The 21,369-nt window shown below is 43.4% G+C and overlaps 1 protein-coding gene across 2 annotated transcripts in view; it reads right to left on the reverse strand.

Moving 5' to 3' along the window:
• Window positions 1-21,369, reverse strand: part of CALN1 (calneuron 1) — a 625,214-nt gene that overhangs the window by 554,094 nt on the left and 49,751 nt on the right. The window contains exon 1 of one of the 2 annotated variants that reach the window (XM_024250405.2): window positions 4,523-5,067. The exons of the other annotated variant lie outside the window; for it this stretch is intronic. The gene's annotated coding sequence lies outside the window, so the exon portion shown is untranslated. Of the gene's footprint in view, window positions 1-4,522; window positions 5,068-21,369 lie in introns of those variants that run through there. 2 annotated transcript variants of the gene reach the window in all.

The following is a 21,369-nucleotide window of genomic DNA, read 5'->3' on the forward strand; positions in this document are numbered from 1 at the left end:
TATTGAAGCAGCAGTGTACAGCAGCAGCAGAGATACTCCTTGTAGAGCAGAGCTATTCCCTAGGCAACGTGTGCAAGGTAGCACCCCAGAAGCAGTGCTGCAGTCATATTTACACCCACTTTTAGTTACAGGCAAATTAAGGACAGTTTATGCAGAAATTTCTAGAAATAGGGTGGTAACTTCTGGGTGGTTGGGTCATTGCCATGGAAAGGGTTGATAACTTCTCGTTGTTGCCATGGCAATGGTAAACTGACATGGCACATGTGTGGGTGTGTCTTATGGAGAGCTGCTTCCACCCCAGCCCTGTTTTAGCTGGTCCTCAATCTGGTCCAGCTACTTGGACCAAATTGAGCCCCACCTCCCAAGTTGAGTCCCACCTCCTACCTCAATAATAATAGAAAAGGTTGGTGATCATTTACTTCCATAGCATCCCCTGGGAGAGACCACAAGTCAATTCCTGCCACTGAGATCCCCTGGACTACCTAATGCCTGAGTATTCCATGCCTGGTTCTTCAGGGATGCTCTTAATCCTGTGAGTTTCCATCAATATTCCTAATGTGATCTTTGTTGACGTTGTTAGCCAGACTTCGTTTCCATTGCTTGCAACCCAAGGATCCTAACTGACAACTCTCCTATTTGCCAAATCCATCCCATCTTCTCCATCCTCCCCACCATGGCCTCATCAGCCTTGCCTGGCTTTCAGAGCCAGCTTCCTCCCTGGTATCCATGTTTCTGGTCTTCTCAGTGCCAAATCCATTCACCACGAAGTCTCCAGCCAAATCTGACCATGCCACCTTAATGGAGAAATGCTGAGTCCCTGGTCCTGACCAAAGGCCCCCATCTATCATTCTGGTCACTTCTTTTGTACCTCCCTGTCTCAACCTTTAAGCACCAAGAACTCCAAACTACCAGCTACTTCCTCATATTCTCCACATGTGTTCTAATGTCTCAGCCTTTCCCACCCTTTCCTCTGCAACAGAATACCCATGAAAAGCTAACCACGTCCTAATCATCCTTTAAACTCAGCTCAGACATCACCTCCACCCTTGCCTAGCTACCACCCATCTCTGCTCACAAATGTTCAACCCTGACACATGGTCTGCCCTCCCCACTAATCTGTGAATTTTTTGAGGACAGGCAGTGTGTCATCTTCATCTATCTATCCGTACCACATAATAGGCACTGAATAAATGTTTGTTGAATGTTAAATGATTAAAAACATAATTCACATTGAAAAACCCCAGGTTGGATGCAACGATGGTGTTTTCCTTTTCCTCCTTCCGAACCACATTTGGAATTATCCTCAAATTGAGCCTTCTGAGAAATCTGCCAATGTTCTGCTAATCTTGAAGGATGGTTTCATAGCTTAAGAGTCAGAACTCACACTGTTTTAACAAGCATCAGAGGCTGCTGCTGGTTGCACTGCCTAATGGTTCTCAATCGTGAAAGGACACTTCAGACACTCTGACTACACCAGCTGAAGCCCCAAGTGAAGCCCTGGGTACAGAAAAGGAATATACAAAAAAAAAAAAAAAAAGCTTATCATCAATCATCAAACCAGTCTGGGCTCAAACCAGTACAGGCACACGTGACAAGGAAAGGGTTTTGCTGTGGGATTCTCCTTCCACCCCAGACCAACTGCACAAGACACAGCTCCTCCTGTGCCTCAGTTTCCTCACCAGGAATGAGGAATGAGCTGCTGACCCAGATTCACTCAACGAACGTAGGGCACCCACTCTGTGTCCGACTCTAAACAAATTACTGCAGGGCAAAGGTTCCCAAAATACTTTTCCTATCCTAAGGAAGCAGTGTGGAAAGTGCCCCGCACATAGGATCGAAATCCAGCCTGCTAGCCTCAAACCGTAACTCTGCTTCTGACCTGCAAGCTTCACAGCCCCAGGAAAAGTGATTTCACTTCCCTTTGCATCAGTTTCCAAACAGGAAAAATGAGGATGACATGAGCTCAAAGGTATGAAAGGGTCTGGCACACAAGTAGGGTCTCAGAAATCTGAATTAAGAGGGTCTCCGAAGGCTTTAAACATCCAAAGTTCTATCAATTGGAATTTCTCTCGCAATGAGAACGAGTGCCCCCTTCTGACAACCAGCGAACACTGCATAGGTTGTCAGTACAAGAATGTGGTAAAAGACACCACTGCACACACCACAACACGAGGAAGGACCAGCCACAGATATCCCACCCCGACTGGTGACCCTCAAGAGACCAGTTGCTATGAAAAAGAAATTTCTAAATGCGACCCCAGCCCTGCCCAATATTTATGAAGGGATCAGAAGCCACCCACTGGAGAGATAAATGTAAAACTCAACAATGAACAGTTGTCATCCACCCCTCAACCTCTACTCCCCCTCCCCTTACAGAGGAACGGGCATCATGTGCGTCAGTCAAGTCTTGCCCATCGTTTCTCAACAGAAGCAGCTGAATTAAAATACTTTCTTTCTAAAAAGCCCTTATCCTGCACCCTACCCGAAGGCCTGATTACTGGCAATAGTTGCTTTCAGAGTTCAGGGAAAGGTGACATCTTGGTGAACAATTCTAAGAGGATTTAGCTCTCCTCCAATAAAATATCATGAGGATTGGATTTCCAAAGAGTTGTTTTCATTACTCCACTTGGATACACCCAGTAACCAACTTCACCATCGTAGAACAGCTTCTCAGTAAACAGTTCCATGCAGCTATTGCCATGAAAAACCCACACGTCTGCAGTGAACTCAACAAACAGAGCCACTCCACTGGTCTTCCACCAGGGCAGGCTACTCTGGAAACACAGCTCAGGGCATCCTTGGGGTTTTGGTAGAAGACCCCACCGATTGCCTGGGGAACTAGCAAAGTTATGCAGTTCCTGGAGTCCCGGAATGAATCCTAAACTGGGCCTGGTGACAGAACCACAAGGCCGAGAGGTCTGAGGTGACACCTGGACATCAGTATAGGTAGCAGATAAAAATCAAGACTCCACATTCTTCTTCTTCCAACACCTCCTCCCACCCCACAAAAAAATGAAATAAAACCACGAACAAGCCAAGAAGGAGAGCTGGAATGGGGCTTCTATGAAAAACACGCCCTGTTCTAGCCTCAAGACAATTTCACACCAAATGGCTTTAAATTCCTTTCCAAAGCTCTGATGCCCGAATTAAAAAATAATTTCCCTTTTTGAGCAAAAGTCAGCAGTTAAAGAAGCAGAACCTGAAAATCCTAGGAGCTCATGAGTTCTCCTATGTGCACAAATATTGCGTGTGTCTGAACACACGCAGCGCAGAAATCTACCCATTCTTTCTGTGAAGGTCATCCCAACTCTGTCGCAGAGGCTACTGTGGGTCACTCTAGAATGTAGTTATTATCACCACTAAAGACTTCCCAGCCACACACAGCCGGCGCTAAGCTGCTATTCCCTGAGCCCAAGAAAGTCTCCTTTTTTGCAGAAAACCGGCTCAGGGCCTGGGGATGGCTGGCGCCCCAGTCTTGGCACTCAGGGAACTGCAGGCACCGCTGCACCCAGGAGCTAAGGGCTTCGACCCAAATGGAAGAAAGGCGCCTTCCTCACACAAGCCTCGTCCAAGAAAAAAGAGCAGTGGGAAACGATGGTGGGCTGATGGCCCAGGCGCACGTGGCCCAAGGCTAGGACGCAAGGCGATCCCCTCGGTGCACGTTCTGTACCCCCAGCCCGTCGAGATGGAGCGTCCCCCGCTCGCCCTCGCCCCAGAGGCGGCCCAGAACTACCTGCTGCTGCTGCCTAGGCGCCCTCGGACCAAGTCTCGGGAAGTTCACTCGGCGTTGCGCTAGTCCGGGGAGACTAGGAAGCCGGGTAAACCCAGACTGTCCGTGGAAGACGGAGCCCACCCCCGCCTGGGCGCCAGACCCATCCAGCTGCTTGGAGCTCAGAGACTAGGTCCCGGCTAGACTGCAGAGGCCTCTCTGGTTACCCCTTGCACCCCGGCGCCCCCGGACTCGGGGTGGGTAGCGGCGAGGAGCGTGCGCCCAGGAAGGCAAGCAGTCAGCGCTAGGGACCGGAGATGGAGAGAACGCTGCCTCCCGCCTCCCCCGATCGCCATGACTCCGGCTTCCCGAAGAGACCTGGTTGCCGCCGGGCGCTCCCACCTGGGCTGCGGTGTGGCTCCAGGTCCCCTGCCCTCCCTCCCCACAGCCCGGGAGCCTGCGGCCGGGGGCGCGCAGCCTGGTGGCCAATGGTACCTGGGGGCTAGAAGAGCGGCTCCCAGCCTCCAGCCCACACGGGTGCCGGGACAGCCGAGTCCGCCGCGGCCCTTCCCTAGCCCCACGCCCCCAGGCAGGCGGCCAGGAGCCAGCTCCACGGAAGGCAAGGGGGGTGGGTGCCCCAGTGCCGGAGCCAACAGGTACGGGAGGCGCTGTCTGCCAATCGTCTGCCCACTCCGAGCACGGGGGCCCGCGACAGCCCGGGGGTTTGGACACCCTAGACAGGAGCGAGAACCGAGGGAAGAGGAAAAGAAAAGGAGCGCGCGGGTGAGCTGGGGAGCCGGCGGCGGCACTCACCTCTCGCTGGGCCGGGGCTCCGCAGCCCGGCAGCCGAGGCGCCTCCGCACCGCGCGGGGGGCTTCCTCCAAGGCCCGCAGGGAGGGGGCGGTGCGGAATGGAGGCGCCGAGCGGGCAGCGCTCAGCCTCTCGCTCACACCCCCAGCCGGCAGCCGCGTCCCCGTGCCGGCATCCTCGCTGCCGCCGGCTCCCTCGGCGCCCCCGGGCCGCTCCCCACGCGCACGCCGGGACCTTGCACGAGCCCCCTCGTCGACTCGGAGCGCGATCTGGGCGCGTGCCTCCCTGTCCTTGTCCTCTGCTCCCGTCTGGGGACGTGTGCCCAGCACCCCCTGAACCGCGCACTCCTCTACCCCTCCCGCTCCCGCTGGCCGCGCCGGTTCAGCCCATGTGCGCGGCTGCCTCGCTGCGCCCCGGAGCCCAGTGGCCGAGGCCCCGCCGGAGTTGCGCGCCCTAGAAACTCCATGCAGCTCCGGCCTCCTCCCCAGCTCCTCCCCAGCGGATCCCCCGGGGCCTTGCGGCCGCCAGCACCACCGTCCTCGCTCTGCCGGCGCCCGCGTTCAGAAGCCAGGCTTCTGGGCTCGCCTCGGCTGCCTGCGCCCCAGCTCCTCCGAGGGTCGAGGAGCCCCCACCCCCAACCTCCGCCTCTCCAATGGCTCCCTCGGTTTCCAGGCAGCGCAACCTGAGGAACGCCTCGGCGCGCGCGCACTCACACTCGCGCGCGCACACACACACACACACACGCATGCACATGCACGGCACACACAGGCAGACACGCGGGGGGCGAGCAGGCGCTTGGCAGACGGTGCTCCTTCCTTCCCTTCCCAAAGAGGCTGCCCACGTTAACTCCGGCAAACTGCTGCTCCTCAGCACAGGACAACTCACCCTAGCGCCCGCCGCCTTCACTACTTCATCCCAGGTGCCCACACCCTAGATCCACGATTACACCTGAGCCCAGGGGGAAGGCGGGGCGCCGAGGTGGAGGGGCCGATGGCCGAAACTGCGGGGACCAGCATTCCGCGTGACCGCCCCTGGAGACATCCAGGGAGGCACGGCTGCCGCGGGGCATCGCCCACCCACCAGGGATCCCACTCCTCCAGGGCCTGAGAACATGTGGTGTGGCCCCCACTTCTTCCAAGGTCATAGGATGGATCCCATGGGAGGGAGAGGGCGCTTGGGCACAGGTGTGAGCTACAAATTCTCGGACTGTCTGCAACCTGCCCATGCGCTGACCTCTGAGTCTACGCCCAGACAGACCCCTCTCCCCCCTGCCCCGGGTCTCAAGGGCAACGCATGTGCTTGGAGTCAGCAGTCACCTTTCCCAGTCCCCACCTGTCTGCCTCCCAAGAACTGACGGAATACACAGTGCAACCAAGGTTTGTCTTGGCAAGAAAAAGAAAGCAAGCAGCAAGGTGGGTCTCAGACTGTCCCGTAGACAGATTAGACGCTTGCCAGTTCCTTTCTGCTGCCCCCAGGGTTTTGCCAATAAAGAAGGAACAACAAACCTGGCTGAAGCAGGCTAGTCCTTCCTTACAGCACCCTCCTCTCCCGGGTCCCCAGTTTCTTGTCCCCTCTTGGTGGCAGAAAGACTGCTCACCAGCTCAGATGTCTCCAATTCCCAGAACCAGAGAAAAGATACATGTGAAAATTTTCACACCAATCAGGAACAAAAGCAGGCAATGCTGCTCTAAGCCTCTCACCCAAATAACTCAGCAATCACCTCTCCACTGTTTGGTTCAACTGCCAGGGAAGTTTGGGCATTTTTTTTTTTGTCAGCCAGCCACACAATCGTGTGTGTGTGTGTGTGTGTGTCTCACCTGGGTGTGGTTTCAGAGTCCCTGAAGTACTCATTGTGGGTGCCACGCCTTTAGCATTTAGCATTTCCTAACCTGTATTACTATCTTGTATAGACCCTACCTCCCTAGTAATCTTTTTAAAATGTTTTTGTTATTTTTATAGGTACCTGGTAGGTGTACATATTTATGGGGTACATGAGATGTTTTGTTACAGGCATGCAACGTGAAATAAGCTCATCACGGAGAACAGGGTAGCATTCCCTCAAGCATTTATCCTTTGAGTTACAAACAATCCAATTACACTCTTTAAGTTATTGTAAAATATATGAGTTATTGACTATAGTCACTGTGTTGTGCTACCAAATAATAGGTCTTATTCATTCTTTCTAACTTTTTTTTAACCTATTAACCATCTCTACCTACCCAACGTCCTCACCCCCCACCCAGTCCCCCTCACCTCACCCTTCCCAACCTCTGGTAACCACTGGTAGATTCTCTATGTCTATGAGTTCAATTGTTTTGATTTTTAGATCCCATAAATAAGTGAAAACATGTAATGTTTGTCTTTCTGTGCCTGGTTTATTTTACTTAACATAATGATCTCCACTTCCATCCACGTAGTTACAAATGACTGGATCTCATTCTTTTTTATGGCTGAATAGTGCTCCATTGTGTACATGTCCCACATTTTCTTTATTCGACACATGGGTTGCTTCCAAATCTTAACTATTATAAACAGTGCTGCAACAAACATCAGAATGCAGATACCTCTTCGATACACTAATTTCTTTTCTTTGGGGTATATACTCAGCAGTGGGATTGCTGGATCATATGCTCCCTAGCAATCTTATAACTGAGATGTAACAGGCACCACTCTTAAGGACTTGCTGGGTACCCCTCCCCTACACCCCAGTATGAAAACACAGAAAAATCTTGAGTTCCTTCAAAGAAACTCCAGGTACCTAGCCAGCCCTGAGAAGTAAACCAGCAACTTGATAAGCAAGAAGGTAATTTTAGCTTAAAACAATAGCCAAGGAAGTTAAGAGTCAGGAAATGTTTTTGTTCCCTATATCAGTCTGTTCTTATGATGCTAATAAAGGCATAACTAAGACTGGGTAATTTACAAAGAAAAGAGGTTTAATGGACTCATAGTTCCACATGGCTGGGGAGGCCTCACAATCATGGCAGAAGGTAAAGGAGAAGCAAAGACACATCTTACATGGCAGCAAGCAAGAGAGCTTGTGCAGGGGGAACTCCCATTGAGAAAACCATCAGATTGTGTGAGACTTATTCACTATCATGAGAGCAGTATGGGGGAGACCTGTGCCCATGATTCAATTTCCTCCCAACAGATCCCTCCCACAACACATGGGAATTATGGGAGCTACAAGTCAAGATGAGATTTGGGTGGGGACACAGTCAAACCGTATCATTCCCTATAGAATCTAAACATAACATCTTAGTGTATGTCCTTGAGTTTTTCAGAAACCTGGACCCCTATTAAACTGATCGACTAGCACATAGACCTCGGATAAGAGGGAACTGAGGACTAAACTGTAACTGCGGTTCTTGTTCTAAATTTCTTCCTGAAGGGTCTGGAGGAAGCCACACCTACAGGCCAGAGTGAACATTCTTTTCTGCAAACCCCGCATTTTTAGACAAAGCTTTACCTCCTTAACTAATCACAAATCAGAAAATCTTTGAACTCACCTATGACATTTGTAGAGATGGGATCTCCCTATGTTGCCCAGGCTGGTCTCAAACTCCTGGCTTCAAGTAATCCTCCCACCCCCACCTTCCAAAGTATTGGGATTACTAGTCCCAATGTGAGCCCATGTGGGCCTCTGCTCCCAGATGTCTGCTTTTTTAAGTCACACCAAATGTAGAGCTTTCATGGATTGATTTATGGCTTTGCCTGTAGCCTCTGCCTCCCACCTTTAAAAATCCTTCCCTGTAAGCCAAATGGGTGGTTGGGACTTAAGCATGAGCTGCCTGATTCCTCTTGGTTGGTGCCCTGCAAATAAATGCCTTCCTTTCTCCTGCTGCAAAACCTTGATGCGGACAGCTGGTCTTACTGCTCTGGGTGAGCAGCCCAGTTCCATTCAATAACATGACATGCTTGAGCCACTGGTTGAGTTTTATGTACCTAGTTCAGAGATGCGCATAGAAGGTGACATGGTTTGGCTGTGTCCCCTCCCAAATCACATATTGAATTGTATTCCCATAACTCCCACATGTTGTGGGAGGGACCTGGTGGGAGATAACTGAACCATGGGGGCGGTTTCTCCCATTCTGTTCCCATGGTAGTGAATAAGTCTCACGAGATCTGATGGTTTTATAAGGGGAAACTCCTTTCACTTGACTCTCTCACTGTGTCTCTTGCCTGCTGCCATGTGACATGTGTCTGTGCCTTTGTCTTCCACCATGATTGTGAGGCCTCCCAGCCATGTGGAACTGTGAGTCCATTAAATCTCTTTCTTTTGTAAATTACCCAGTCTCAGGTATGTCTTTATCAGCAATGTGAAAACGAATTAATACAGAAGGTATTATATTTACAGGGGTTTCCACAGTAGGTCGCAGGCAGATGAACAGAGTTGACAGGATCTCCATAAGATCCTTCCCTTTGATCCCTTAGTTTGGATGAATGCTGCATCATCTAACAATCTGTTGCCTCTGTAAGCAATTATTCTGACACTTTCTAGATGACAACCAGGTCACCAAAATGCCTTGGTAGGGCCAAGCACAGTGGCTGAAGCCTGTAATCCTAGCACTTTGGGAGGCTGAGGCGGGTGGATCACTTGAGGTCAGGGGTTCAAAACCAGCCTGGCCAACATAGCGAAACCCCGCCTCTACTAAAAATACAAAAATTAGCTAGGCATGGTGGCAGATGCCTGTAGTCCCAGCTACTTTGGAGGCTGAGGCACGAGAATCGCTTGAACCTGGGAGGCAGAGGTTGCAGTGAGCCAAGATTGTGCCACTGCACTCCAGTCTGGGCAACAGAGCGAGACTCAGTCTCAAAAAACAAAAAAACAGACAAACAAACAAATGCCTTGGTAAGTGTAGATACACACACGAAGTTCCTGGTAAAATGTGGGGGCCTCCCACATAACCAGAGTGGGAACCATTTGGCCGAAGCTCTCATTCTGCCCTCCCTCCCTGCCTGTGTAAATTTGGGCAAGTTGTTTATTCTCTCTAAATCTCATTGCTCTCATCTATAAAATGGGGATAATTAGAGTATCTATTCCATAAGGTTGTTGAGAAAATTAAATGTGACTATGTGAAATAGCAGTTCACTCAGTTAACCTGGCTCCAGGCATAGAGTAAGCTTTCAATAAATGTTGGCTGTTGTTATAAGTGAATAGTCAACACAAACACATATCAAAGACCTTACTTTGGGAGGAAAAATCAATCAAGGATCTCTTGCCTGAGGACACTAAGCTCAGCGAGCCTCAGAACTAGAGAAGGCTAGGCAGTGGCTCACACTTGTAATACCGATACTTTGGAAGGTCTAGGTGGGAGGATTACTGGAGGTTGGGAGTTTGAGACCAGCCTGGGCAACATAGGGAGACCCCATCTCTACAAAAAATGATTCGCAAAATTAGCCAGGTGGGGTGGCATGTGCCTGTAGTCCTAGCTACTCAGGAGGCTAAGGCAGAGGATCCTCTGAGCCCAGGAGTTCAAGATTACAGTGAACTGTGGTCACACCACTGCACTCCAACTTGGGTGAAAGAGCAAGACTTTGTCTCAAAAAAAAAAAAAAAAAAAATCAGAAACACAAAGAACTAGAGAAGCTGGATGGCAGACTTCTGCAGTTTCTTGGTCTTCCCCAGCTATGACCATTTTGAGCCCTCCATGTTAAGGTGCTTGCAGGTTTACAGGCCCCGGCACTTTTGCTCCAACTTTTATTCAATATATGTGGTCAAAATGTGTCAGCTCCTTCCTATGAAAATACCAAAGAAAATCTTTTACCAATTACCGGGATGGAGGCTAAACTCAACATGGAACAAAATGAACAGGAAGGACTTCTCCTTATCGTGCATTTGTAGCTGGATTTAGCATAAGTTCTCTTTCTAACCTAGAATAGTACAGCTCTCCAGGAAACAGTGAGGAGTCAATTTCAACTTCCTTCTACCACCTGCCTCTAGCTTTGGGATTCAGTTACACAAATCAGATACCAAGACAAGTGCTACCTTACCAGTGATAATCCTCTGGTAAATATCCCCTTCCTTTATCTTCTTTTATTTTACCATCAGTAAATGTATCTACTTCAAGTGCCCAAGACATCCAAGGGTAGAGGGTGATGAAAAGATACATTGCACTCTGAACAGAAATAGGTAAAGTAGAAAAAAAAAAATCATTCAAGAAATATATGTTGGAAGGTAGAATTTTTCATGTCTTCCATCAAAGTATGGAATCCAGGATTCACTAAATTCTTCACAACACACATTCTCTCCTGTGTGGCTAGGGGTTTGCCACAAACTTTGCAGTGGTTTGCTTTGCAGTAATCGATAACCAGGACAAAATTTGGTATCTGGAAGGAGAGTGCTGCTGTAACAATAACTTAAAATACTGGCTTTGAGATTGAGCAATGGGAGAAAGCTATAACTGCCTCGAAAGACTATTAATGAGAGTTGCAAGGACCTTTGGAAAACTCTTGGAGGAAACATGAAGGGCACAGAAAGTGCTTATTGGAAGCTGGAGAAAAGAATGCCTGAGTCACGTCCCAGCAGAACAGTTAGCAAAATTGCTGCCTGTCAATGGTCAGCTGGGTGCGGTGGCTCACACCTGTAATCCCAGCACTTTGGGAGGCCAACGCGGGTGGATCACTTGAAGTCAGGAGTTCGAGACTAGCCTGGTCAACATGGGGAAACTCTGTTTCTACTGTAAATACAAAAAATTAGCCAGGCGTGGTGGCACATGCCTGTAATCCCAGCTACTCGGAAGGCTGAGGCAGGAGAATTGCCTGAACCCAGGAGGCAGAGATTGGAATGAGCTGAGATCAGCCACTGCACTCCAGCATGGGTGAGAGAGATTGATTCTGTCTCAAAAAAAAAAAAAAAATCAATATAACCAATGGAAAGGATACCTAATGACCTCATGGATCTGACTAGGGTGATTTCCAAGTGGAAAAATAGAAAATGCCAGCTGGATTTTTCCAGATGCCTGTGAGAAAAGGTAAGCAGAGACAGGTTAATTGAAGAAGAAGCTATTCCAGTTTTTTAGCAGAATTGAGATGGAATAGCAAGGAACCAGGGTTTGCTGAGTTAGAAAGGATTACTGTTTCTCTGCTGGGTTAGAAAGGACTACTGTTTCTCATTGTGGTGTCTCCAGGCAAAACCTTTCAAATCTAGGGCAGTAAAATCTGGTTTCTGGGAAAGATGGACTCAAGGATGGGGCTGTAAGATCCTTTGTTAAGGCCTCAGACATATTTAAGGGGGATGCCCAAAAGGGCTTCTCATGTCTTAAAGACACTGTGCCTCACTCAGCAGCTTTGCAGGAGACTGAAGATAAAGAAAGGTCTACTTTTTTTTATTTTTTAATTTCATTTATGTATGTATTTATTTAGAGACAGAGTCTCACTCTGTTATCCAGGCTTGACTGTAGTGGCATGATTTCAGAGAGGAAAACAGAGACAGGGAGAAAAAGAGAGGTTCCGGGCCTGTCTACAGCTACTCAAGCCCCTGCTGTGAGCGTCTTCCCAGAAAAGGCTACAGATTGTTGGAGAGAGACAAGCCATCCCCACCATGGGCTATCTGAATTCCCAATCCACAGAACCACAAGAGGCAGTCATAAATTTTTGTGTTAAGTAACTTCGTTTTGGGATGAATTTTTGTTATGCAGCAATAAATAACCAGAAAAATTTAATTTACTAAATTAGGAAGATGTCAAAAAATATGTTGTAAAGTGAGAAAAGTTAATGGCAAAATAACATGTATGGTGCCACTTTTGAAAAAGAAAACTTTGTATATGGGGTCCATGTACACATATGTGCACAGAATATAATTCCAATGCTGTTAACTAACTCTGGAGAACAAGTATTGAGGGGATAAATATATATATATTTATATATTCTATTTATATGTATATATTTATGTATTTTATGTATATATAAATATATAAATTTAAATATATATTTATATTTTTATTTTTATTGATATAAATATATATTATGTATATAAATATATTTACATATTTTTATGTATATATGATTATATAAATGGCTTTTTATAAATGGAATACAAATGGCTTTTTGCTTTTTTGAAAAAATTTTCAAAACATATATTAACCAGCCAAAAAAATGAAATCTAGGTTAAATATTATACATTAAAAAACATACATATATAATATAGCATATATTTATGTAATATATAAATATATAAATAGCATATATTTATAGCATATATAAATGTATACGTGAACATGTATTTATTCATATATGAATTATTTTATGTGGTATTTATATTTATATATAAATATTTATAAAAATAATGATATATAATACATTATATATGATATAATTATTTATAAAAATATAATGGCACGTTATATATTATATCATATGTACTGTTATATTCATGCATGTTATGTATAATTATATCATGCATATTATATAATTATATATCATACATATTATATAATTATAATTATGTTATACAAAATTACATAATATATGTATTAGATACTATTATATAATGCCAAAAGAAAAGAACATTTTAGAGATCTTAAGAGCACCACGGGCATAGGAAGAAAAGGAAACCTTGGAAAGTGGAGGCGTCATTGTGCTCCATTGTCCCCTTAAAGGCATTCAATTCACCTGTCTTTGAAACTGCACATGGTGAATGGTTAAAAAAAAAAATAGCAAGAGAAGGAAAGAAAGAAGAAAGTGGAAGGAAGGAAAGGGAAGGAAGGAAGGAAGGAAGGAGAGAAAGAAGAGAAAGAAAGGAAAGAAAGGAAGGAGGGAAAGAAAGAGAGAAAGACGAAAGAGAGGGAAGGGAAGGGAGAGAGGGAGACAGGAAGGGAGGAAGGGAGGGAGGAAGGGAAGAAGGAAGGGAAGAAGGGAGGGAAGGAGGAAGGAAAGAAGAAAGGGAGGGAGGGAGGGAGGGAAGGGAAGGAAAGGAAGAAAAAGCAAGGGAGGAAGGAACCAAGCAGGAGGAAGGAGAATTCTTGGGAAACTGGAGTCTATAACCTCCCTAGGAAGGAGGGGCACTGATAAACACCCCAGGGTTTCAGTTGAAGCTTTTGAAATACTACATGCATTAAGATTAAGGGCAAACCAAAAGCCTTTGGAGAATCAAGTTCAGCCTTAAATTATCTCAATAATTGATTAGCCAAAAATGATCTTTATATACCCTAAATGCCTGCCTGATGAAAAGTTAAGTCTCTCTGAGGAGAGAGAACAAATGTATAGCCACTATAATTTTTTAAATATAACGTGGCATTTAATCAAAAATCAACAGGCATGTCCGGAAAAAGAACCGAATTAAGAAAAAATAAAGAGAAACAACAGACGATAGGAAAATCAAACACAGGAAATTCTGATACTGGATTTATATAAAACAGACATTAAAACAATTGTATAGATGTTTAAGAAAATGAATGACAAGATAAATTCACCAGTGAATAGCTAAAGTCTATTTTATTTATTCTTAATTTCTTTCTAATTCAATAATTTAACTTTTACTTTTCATTAAAGTGATCCATAATTGTTAAAGGTCAAATGGTAATTTGTTACGCAGAAATAGAATTTAAAAATAAACATCAAACAGTTCTAAAAGGTCAATTGTGCAAAATGGTGTTCTCTCTTTCCTCCTCCTCCATTCCTTTTTCCCAAAGATAACCACTTTCAACTAGTCAGTTACCTCTTTGGGTAATTATATCCATATTTCTAAATAAGGGGTTTTTAAAAAATATTTATTTTCTTTTCCGATTTAAACACCTAACTGAAGGATGAAGATGTAATACTCTTGTTTCTCCAATCCACATACATTCTGTCCTGATTCTCCCATATATAATTTTTAATTTGATCTCTATTCAGTTCAAATGTATTTATTTATTATTTATTTATTTGAGACGAAATCTCACTCTGTCACCCAGGCTGGAGTCCAGTGGCACAATCTCGGCTCACTGCAACCTCCACCTCCCAGGTTCAAGTGATTCTCCTGCCTCAGCCTCCTGCGTAGCTGGGGTTACAGGTGCCCGCTACCACGCCCGGCTAATTCTGTGTATTTTTAGTAGAGACGGGGCTTCACATGTTGGACAGGCTGGTCTCGAACTCCTGACCTCAAGTGATCCACCCACCTTGGCCTCCCAAAGTGTGGGATTACGGGTGTGAGCTGCAGCGCCCGGCCAAAATTTGTTTATTTTTAACACAGAAGAAAGTAGCAGTTCTGGAACCCACCAAAAAATAAATAAAATGCACTCAATAGATGTGGTTAAAGCAAATTGGACACAGTAGAAGAGATCAGTGAACTTTAAAGAGGTCAGTAAAAAATATCCTGCTAATGTGTGAGAAGGAAAGGTGGGAATAGAGAAAAGATAGTAAGAATTAGAGCACAGTGAATCGTCAAACATGTAACTGAAGTCTGAAAAGGAAAGGGGAGAAAGAATGGGGTGGATGCAATGCTGGCTGAGAATTTTCCAAAACCAATAAAGACATTAAGCCACAGATTCAGGAAGTCCTATAAACTCCAAATAGGATACGTGCAATGAAATCCACATAAAAGCAGTCATCATTACATTTCTAAAACCCAAAGACAATTTTTTTTCTTTTTTCTTTCTTTCTTTTTTTTTTTTTTTGAGACGGAGTTTCGCTCTTTTTGCCCAGGCTGGAGTGCAATGCCATGATCTCAGCTCACTGCAGCCTCTGCCCCCCGCGTTCAAGCGATTCTCCCGCCTCAGCCTCCTGAGTAGCTGGGATTACAGGCACGCGCCACCATGCCTAGCTAATTCTGTATTTTTAGTAGAGACGGGGTTTCTCCATGTTGGTCAGGCTGGTCTCAAACTCCCGACCTCAGGTGATCCGCCAGCCTCGGCCTCCCAAAGTGCTGGGATTACAGGCGTGAGCCACCACGCCCGGCCAAGACAAAATAGTAAAAGCAGCCAGGCCCCCTCTCCTTCACACACACATACACCTTTCAAAGAATAATTTGCCGGACAGACGACTTGTTAACAAATGTAATAAAAGCTAGTACAACTTACAATCATTGGTATCATCTTTGGTGCACTAAAAGAAAATAGCTATCCACTAAATTCTGAACGCAGTGAACATGACCACTAAAAAGAAAACGGAGCAATTTTTGCTTCTATGTTACTAGGTTGGTGCAAAAGTAATTGCAGTTTTTGCCATTGAAAGTAATGGCGGTAGGGCGAGGTGGCTCATGCCTATAACCCCAGCACTTTGGGAGGCTGAGGAGGGTGGATCACTTGAGAGGTCAGGAGTTCGAGACCAGCCTGGCCAACATGGTGAGACCCTGTCTCTACTAAAAATGCAAAAATTATCCAGGCATGGTAGCAGGTGCCTGTAATCCCAGATACTTGGGAGGCTGAGGCAAGAACATTGCTTGAACCTAGGAGGCGAAGGTTGCAGTGAGCTGAGATCACTCCAGCCTGGACGACAGAGCGAGATTCTGCCTCAAAAGAAAAAAAGGAAGTAATGGCAAAAACCTCAATTATGTTTGCATCAACATAGTAAGTTAGTTTCCTTCCCACTATTAACAATTAGAAACTAAACAAATGTACAAATTCAGTGTTTTCTGTAACTGGACAGCAGATAGTACAGGGCTGTGATCCATGTGAGAAGAGGAACAAATTAAGTATGTCCTGCAACTGCCCAGCTTTCTACCTGGAGACAGTTTCTGTATCGCTGCAGAGGAAAAGGAAGCCAAACAGAACATAGGGGTCTCACTAAATTGAGGGATCAGAGTTCACGAAGGCTTAGGTAGCTAGATTTTGGGGGGCAAAGAACTGGAGAGGAGAAGGCTACACAGATAAAAAGGTGGAAATTTTTCATAAGGATTTAAGTTCCTAGCTGACAACTAAAATGTGCATAAAAAGACAAATCCCATGCCACTAGGCAGAGAACAGTTAGTGGAGAGTTGTTAAGTCGAACAATTTCTAGATATAAGAAAGAACTGGAAAATAGGCAAGTTCTGATGATCCTGAGTGAGAAAACTCATTGAACACCCAGCGGATACAATACAGCCCATATGGATTGCCCCTTCCTGGTAGCAGGAATAAACTAGCTCTAGAATAACAACTATTTAAGATTTGACCTAACAAAGCTTAAAAGCAAACATCAAATGGATCAAGGTGATTCCCAAGTTACTAATCCAATGCCTAGCAAAGAAACTTCAAAACTCTTCAAAGGACAAAAACAAAATTCAGAAACTCCAACAACATAACACCCACAGTGTCCATGGAAACAGAAGGAAAAATAACAATGGTGATGGAATCTGCAGAAAGTGGCTTTCGAGCAGCTATTAGAAATATGTTCAAGGATTTAAAGGAAATTGTGAACAATAAAGGAAGGCATGCAAACTAAAAAAAGAAGCAAATAAAATTGTAGTGCTGAAAAATGTATATTTAATGTGAAAAAGCTATTTGAGGGCTTAGCATAACATTAGGTATTGTAGAAAAATAAGTGAGTTTGAAAAAATAGAAACTGAAGCAGAGAAAGAATGCTGGCTAAAAAAATCTTAAAATCCTTGATGACAGGTGGGACAGTATCAAGCTACCTAACATATGTTCAATTTTAATACCTAAAGCAAGAGAAAAAGAGAGAGAGAGACTCTCTGTACGCGCGCGTGCGTGTGTGTGTGTGTGTGTTGGGAAGGTTAAACAGAAAAAAGTATTTGAATAAATAGTGGCTAATATTTCCCAATTTGATAAAAGCCTAAATATACAGCTCCACATGACAGAATTTACTGCAATAAAGATAAATACAAAAAATACACACCAAGGTACCTTTTAATCAAATTGCTGAAAACCAATGATAGAGAAAAATCTTAAAGTATCCAGAAGAAAAAAACATTATATCAGGAGAACAAAGAGAGGATGTAATACTAACTTCTTTCAAGAAACAATACAAGCCAAAAGACAATGGAACATTTTTAATGTGCTGAAATTGAAAACAAAAATAAAAATACTGAGAATTGTCATCACGGTTTTGACTTGCGTATCTCTAACAATTAGTGATGCTGAGCTTATTTTCAAAAGCTTATTGGCCATGTATATGTCTTCTTTTGAAAACTGCCTGTTTGTGTCTTTTGCCCACTTTGTTATGGGGTTGTCTGCTTTTTGCTTGTTAATTTAAGCACCTTATAGATTCTGGATATTAGCCCTTTGATAGATGCATATTTTACAAGTATTTTCTCCCATTCTATTGGTTGTCTGTTTACTTTGTTAGTTTCTTTTCCTTTGCAGATGCTCTTTAGTTGAATTAGGTCCCATTTGTCAATATTTGTTTTTGTTATTGCTTTTGGTATCTCTGTCATGGAATCTTTGTCAGGATCTACGTCCAGAACGGTATCTTCTAGGTTTCCTTCAAGGGTTTTTATAGGCCCATAAACCCTTTAGGTTTTATGTTTAAGCCTTCAATCCATCTAGAATTGATTTTTGCATATGTTAAAAGGAAGGGGTCCAGTTTCAATCTACTGCGTTGGCTAGCCAGTTATGCCAGTAATATTTATTGAAAAGGGACTCCTTCCACTGTGGAAAGCAGTTTGGAGATTACTCAAAGAACTCAGAACAGAACAAGCACTTTACCCAGCAATCCACTGGGTATATACCCAAAGGAATATGAATCGTTCTACCATAAAGTCCTTTGCATACATGTGTTCATCACGGCACTACTCACAATAGGAAAGATATGGAATGAACCTAAGTACCCAGCAATGCTAGACTGGATAAAGAAAACGTGGCACACACACACCATGGACTACTACTCAGCCATAAAAAAGAATGAGATCATGTCTTTTGCGCAACAGAGATAGAGCTGGAGGCCATTATCCTAAGCAATTTAATGCAGAACAGAAAACCAAATACTGCATGTTTTCACTTATAAGTGGGAGCTAAACATTGAGTACACATGGACACAAGGAAGAGAACAGACACCAGGGCCTATTTGAGGGTGGAGCAGGAGGAGGTTGAGGATCAGAAAAATACCTATCAGATACTATGCTTATTACCTGGGTAATGAAATAATCTGTACACTAAATCCCTGCAAGACTCAATTTACCTATATAACAAACTTGCACATGTACCCCTGAAACAAAAGTAAAAGTTAAAATAAATAAATAAAATACTGAGAATTTCCTAATCAGCAAAAATATTCTCTGAATTTAAAGGTGATGACTGGGTGAGGTGGCTCACGCCTGTAATCCCAGCACTTTGGGAGGCCAAGGTGGGTGGATCACCTGAGGTCAGGAGTTCAAGACCAGCCTGACCAACATGGTGAAACCCCATCTCTACTAAAAACACAAAAATTAGCTGGGCGTGGTGGCAGGCACCTATAATCCCCGCTACTCGGGAGGCTGAAGCAGGAGAATCACTTGAACCCAGGAGGTGGAGGTTGCAGTGAGCTGAGATCACACCATTGCACTGGGCAACAAAGTGAGACTCTGTCTCAAAAAAAAAAAAAATTAAAAAAATAAATAAATAAATAAATTTTTTAATTTTAAAAAATAAAGGTGAAATAAAGAGTTTTTCAGATAAACAGTAAAATAATTTATAGGCCAGGCACAGCGGTTCATGCCTGTAATCCTAGCCCTTTGGGAGGCTGAGGCAGGAGGATCACTTGAGCCCAGGAGTTCAAGACCAGCCTTGGCAACCTAGCAAGACCCTGTCTCTATTCAAGAATTTATAGCCATCAGGCTGAAGTAAATGACAACAGAAACTTAGGAATGATAAGTCCTGGGAATGGAAAATATGTGAATAAAAATAAAAAGTTTATCATTATTTTTAACTTTCTTTAAAAGGTAGTTTACTGTTTAAGACAAAAATATTACCCAATGCATTTATGGGATTTCTAAGATATGTATAAGTAAAACATATGACAGCTACAGCACAAAGGGAGTAAGGAAATGGAAATATACTATTAAAAGGTAAATTTATCCATGAAGTGGTATACTATTATTTGATATCAGACTGTTATATTTGAAGGTGCACATTGTTAAACCCCAGAGCACAAAGAGATATAGCAAATAAGCCAACGGAGAGTAAATACAATATTTGAAAAATAAGCAATACCAAAAAAGTCATGAAAAGGGAAAAATGAACAAAGAACAGATGAAACAAAAAAGAAACAGCAAGATGGTACATTTAAACCTAAATATATTGTGAATTGCATTTAATTTAAAGAGTGTGAACCATTACCAAATTTGGCCATATTAAATTTATAGAGCACTATATTAACATAATCTTTTCAAGTGCCTTTGGAATGTTCATAAAAGATAGACTGTATCTTGTGCAACAAAATAATTCTCAGGACTTTGGTATTTTAAGCCAGGTGTGGTGGCTCATGCCTGATCTCACAGCACTATGGAAGCCAAGGCAGACAGATTACTTGAGGTCAGGCAGGAGAATCACTTGAACCCAGGAGGTGGAGGTTGCAGTGAGCTGGGATTGCACCACTGCACTCCAGCCTGGGTGACATAGCAAGACTCCGTCTCAAGAAAAAACCAAAACAAAACAAAACACTTTGAGATTTTAAAGTTATCCCATCTCTTACCAAAAATACCAAAATTAGCCAGGTGTGGTGGCACATGCCTGTAGTCCCAGCTACTTGGGAGGCTGAGGCAGGAGAATGGCTTGAATCTGGGAGGCAGAGGTTGCAGTGAGTCACTATCGTGCTATTGCACTCCAGCCTGGGTGACAGAGTGAGACTCCGTCTCAAAAAAAAAAAAAACTTTGAGATTTTAAAGTTATCAAAATCATACAGAAAACATTCTATAACCACAACGAAATTAAATTAGAAGTCAGTAATAAGAAGACACCTGAAAAATTCCCCATGATTTTACAAGTAAAAAAGTTTTGCATAATGCATATGTCAAAGAATAATCACAAAGGAAGTTTAAAAATATTTTGAACTAAATGAAATGAAAGCACAAGGTATTGAAATTGGTGAGATCAGCTAAAACAGTGCTTACAAGGAAAATTATAGCTTAAAATGTTTACTTTACAAAAAGATGAAAGGTTTAAAGCCAATGTTTTAAGATTCTAACTTAAAAAGCTAAAAAGAGAAGAACAAATTAAATTGAAAGAAAATAGAAGAAAGGAAAAAGGATAGGGAAATCAAATTTAAAAATGGACAGAAAAATGAAATAAAATGTCATGAAATTAATAAATCTGTAGCTAACTTGATTTGAAAATATGGCAAAAACACAAAGTACCAAGTTCAGGAATCACTATAGATCCTAACGATATAAAAAAGAATTAACAAGGGAATATTATAAAGCAATGTTATGACAAAAAATGGACAATTTAAACAAAAGAGAAAAATTTTTTAAAAACACAAATTACCAAAATAGACCCAAGGAGATATAAAAAATCTGAATATTCCTATATCTTTTAAAGAAACTGAATTCATAATTAACCTCCTATGCCCTCAAAACATAAACAAATTCCTCTGTGCCCAGATGGTTTCTCTGGTGAATTCTAACATTTAATGAAGAGCTAATACCAATCTCATAAAATGCTTTCATAAAATAGAGAGCAGGAACACAGCTCAACTCATTTTACGAGGCTACTGTGTCTCTGTTACCAAAATCAAATACAGGCAATACCAAAACAGAAAATGAAAATAAATGCAAAAAAAGCCTTAACATATATTAGCAAACTAAATCCAGCAATATATAAAAAGGATAAGACATCTTGACAAGGTGGAGTTTTTTTAAGTCATACAAAATTAGTCTAAATCTTAAATTCTAAAAGATGAATCAATTTAATTTATCCTATTTATAGAAGAAAAAAATTACAATCGTCCTAATGCATTCATGAAGAATATTTGACAAAATTCAACACCTATTCTCCATGAAAACTTAGAAAATTAGGAATAAA

Source organism: Pongo abelii, chromosome 6 (assembly GCF_028885655.2).
Source record: "Pongo abelii isolate AG06213 chromosome 6, NHGRI_mPonAbe1-v2.0_pri, whole genome shotgun sequence".
NCBI lineage: Eukaryota > Metazoa > Chordata > Mammalia > Primates > Hominidae > Pongo > Pongo abelii.